Here is a 4,318-nt window from a genome sequence, read left to right on the forward strand (position 1 = left end):
ATAATAAATATTGATCAATTAAAACATTGTTGACAATTACTGAAGGTTTTGAATTCTTAAGATATAAGTGAAATACTTTATCAAGGCATCTTTAATGAAAAAAATATGAAAAACATATCTTATACTTATTATATTTTTTTTACAATGTCAGGATAATGAATTCATTTGAAATATTAAATGTCAACTATTTCCAATAGAAGAACTTTATAATTTACACAGCATGCTAAAAAATGATCAACGTCGTTTTCTTTATAGACTTACAAAACTGTCAATGATCAGTGATAAATGTAGATATTCGTGATAGTGACAAAATCTATAGAATGATAGGTATGGTCTACAGTATGTTGTGACATGGTTATAGATAGTAACAGAGAAATATATACCACAGTGATTTCTTGTATCTGGTAGAAACTGTATAGTCTCATTCATCTTGATACTGTTCTGTCTTCTGGCTAAAGAAAATAAAGAATAATATTATTATTCACCATTATTACAAAAATACATCTCTTCAGCTTATATATTTAAATAAAAGAAAATTGTGTCTTCATCTTGTTCATTTTAAAATTACAAAATTCAAATGATACCTTTGGTTGTAGCAATTTAAAAAAAACAGTACATTGTATACTGCAAATGCACCTCTACAAATTAGTACATGTATAAGTATTTGGATTTCCAATGGTGAAAAGCAGTTATTTATTTATTCAATAAAATAAAATGTTCTGTTGTCACGATTTGAAAGAATATCAGTTGATTTTTTTTTCCTTTTATATATAAAGAGAGTTGTAAAAGAAGACAAATGGCCAATGGGTTAAATTGTTCAACAAAGTACTTTGGCTAAGAAAAAAAAAACAAATTTAAATTAAAGTTTATATATTTATTAGGGATGTCAAATCAATCAATATTTGATAACAGGTTACTTGGACGTTTTTTCGACCGAGTACTTAGGTAATCGGTAAAATTGTAAATACACATACAGTACAAGTGTGTTAATTTTCTCAACCTATAGTTAAGCTCTGTTAAACCCTAGGGATATATTTTAATATTATTTTGGTGCATGATTAAAAATATGGGGGTCTTGTACTTAGGCCTAGAAAAAATATATGTTTATTTCCGCTTTCAAGCTGAAAAAAAAATAGGGCTAAAGTTTTTTTTTTGTAAATTTTTTTGCTTGTTTAATCAAAATTTAACATGTATAGAAATAACATTAATGACAAAAGAAATGGTGTTTTAGGCATTTCAGTGACTTAAACTTATTATAGAAAGGTTAGCTAAACCTCTTTCTGTCTTGAAAATCTTGTACATCATGGGACAAAAGCATTAAACAAGAGGCACAAGGGCCACATCGCTCACCTGAGCACATCGACTAGGAAAAGCACATATCAGATCAAAACTAAAAGTTTACTGGGGGGGGGGGGGGGGCTAGAATATTAACCCCCCTGGGTGTTATGGTTTGAACAAAGTAGAATCTATACTACCTGAGGATGATTCCATATAAATAGAAAAGTATCACTAATCTTGGCTGTGAAGTACTTGAAAAGAAGATTTTAAAAAGTTTCCTTATATATCCCTATGTAAAACTTTGGTCAGCCATTTTGGGCCCACCCTAGCCCAAGGGGTCAAGACTTGAACAAGCTTAATCTACACTATCTGAGGATGATTCCACATAAGTTTCATATTTCCTGGCCCTGTGGTTCTTGGAAAGAAGATGTTAAAATATTTTTCCTATATATTCATATGTAAAAATTTGGTTGGCCATTTTGGCCCCATCTTAGCCCCGGGGGTCATGATTTGAAGAAACTTGAATCTACATTACCTGAGGATGATTCCACTTAAGTTTCGTCTTTCCTTGCCCAATGGTTCTTAAGAAGAAGATCTTTAAAGATTGTTCCTGTATATTCCTATGTTAAAATTTGGTCAGCCATTTTGGCCCAACCCTAGCCCCGGGGCTCATGATTTGAACAAACTTGAATCTACACTACATGAGGATGATTCCACATGAGTTTCATCTTTCCTGGCCCAGTGGTTCTTGAGAAGATAATTTTTAAAGATTTGTCCTATATTCCTATGTAAAATTTTGGTCAGCCATTTTGGCCCCACCCTAGCCTCGGGGGTCATGATTCAAAGAACTTGAATCTACACTACCTGAGGATGATTCCACATGAGTTTCATCTTTCCTGGCCCAGTGGTTCTTGAGAAAAAGATCTTTAAAGATTTTTCCTAAATATTCCTATGTAAAACTTTGGTCAGCTATTTTGGCACCACTCTAGCTCTGGGGGTGATGATTTGAACAAACTTGAATCAACACTACCTGAGGATGATTCCACATGAGTTTTATCTTTCCTGGCCCACTGGTTCCTTAGAAGCAGATCTTTAAAGATTTTTCCTAGATATACCTATGTAAAACATTGGTCAGCCACTTTGGCCCCACCCTAGCTCAGGGGGTCATGATTCAAAGAACTTGAATCTACACTACCTAAGAATGATTCCACATGAGTTTCATCTTTCCTGGCCCAGTGGTTCTTGAGAAAAAGATCTTTAAAGATTTTTCCTAAATATTCCTATGTAAAATTTTGGTCAGCTATTTTGGCACCACCCTAGCTCTGGGGGTCATGATTTGAACAAACTTGAATCAACACTACCTGAGGATGATTCGACATGAGTTTCATCTTTCCTGGCCCAGTGGTTTCTTAGAAGCAGATCTTTAAAGATTTTTCCTAGATATACCTATGTAAAACATTGGTCAGCCACTTTGGCTCCAACCTAGCTCAGGGGGTCATGATTTGAACAAACTTGAATCAACACTACCTGAGGATGATTCCACATGAGTTTCATCGTTCCTGGCCCAGTGCTACTTGAGAAGAAGATCTTTAAAGATTTTTCATATATATTCCTATGTAAAACTTTGGTCAGCCATTTTGGTCCCACCCTAGCCCTGGGGGTCATCATTTGAACAAAGCTTGAATCAACACTACCTGAGGATGATTTCACATGAGTTTTATCTTTCCTGGCCCAGTAGTTCTTGAGAAGAAATTTTTTTAACAAGAGGCCCAAGGGCCATATCGCTCACCTGAGCACATCTACTAGGAAAAAGCACATATCAGATCAAAACTGAAAGTTTACTGGGGGAAGGGGGGGGGGTGGCTTGAATTTTAACCCTCCTGGGTGTCATGATTTGAACAATGTACAATCTACACTACCTGAGGATGATTCCATAAAAATAGAAAAATATCACTAATCATTGCTTTGAAGTACTTGATTGATTGATTGATTGATTGTATATTGTTTAACGTCCCTCTCGAGAATTGTTACTCATATGGAGACGTCACCATATACCGGTGAAGGGCTTCAAATTTGGACCTATACTGGGCACTCGGGGCCATTGAGCAGTGAGGGTTCTTTATCGTGCCAGCGCCTACCGTGACACGGGACCTACGTTTTTAAGGTCATATCCGAAAGACCCGTGACTTTCACTTCTGATGCCGAGCGCTTGGCGAAGGAACAGTCGCTACCTATTTTTACGTCTTAGGTTTGACGCGGCGACGGGAACGAGAATCGAACCCGGGCCTCCCGATCACGAAGCGAACGCTCTACCACTAGGCTACCGTGAACGGTTTTGAAGTACTTGAAAAGAAGATTTTAAAAGGTTTCCCTATATATCCTTATGTACAATTTTGGTCAGCCATTTTCGGCCCAAAATTAGCCCCAGAGGTCATGATTTGAACAAACTTGAATCTTCACTAACTGAGGATGATTCCACATTAGTTTCATATTTCCTGGCCCAGAGGTTCTTGAGAAGAAGATTTTTAAAGTTTTTCCTATATATTCCTATGTAAAACTTTGGTCAGCCATTTTGGCCCCATCGTAGCCCCGGGGGTCATGATTTAAACAAATTTGAATCTACACTACCTGAGGATGATTCCACATGAGTTTCATCTTTCCTGGCTCAGTGGTTCTTGAGAAGAAGATTTTTGAAGATTTTTCATATATATTCCTATGTTAAACTTGGGTGGGCCATTTTGGCCCTACCCTTGCCCCGGGGGTCATGATTTGAGCAAACTTGAATCTACACTAACTGAGAATAATCCCATATGAGTTTCATCTTTCCAATTCCAGTAGTTCTTGAGAAAAAGATTTTTAAAAGATTTTTCCTATGTATTCCTATGTAAAACTTAAGTCGGCCATTTTGGCCCTACCCTAGCCCCGGGGGTTATGATTTGAGCAAACTTGAATCTACACTACCTGAGGATGATTCTATATGAGTTTCATCTTTCCTGGCCCAGTGGTTCTTAAGAAGAAGCTTTTTAAAGATTTGTCCTAT

This window comes from Saccostrea cucullata, unplaced genomic scaffold (genome assembly GCF_032062105.1).
Source record: "Saccostrea cucullata isolate Sc308-1 unplaced genomic scaffold, CSIRO_AGI_Scuc_v1 ctg5739, whole genome shotgun sequence".
NCBI classification, from domain to species: domain Eukaryota; kingdom Metazoa; phylum Mollusca; class Bivalvia; order Ostreida; family Ostreidae; genus Saccostrea; species Saccostrea cuccullata.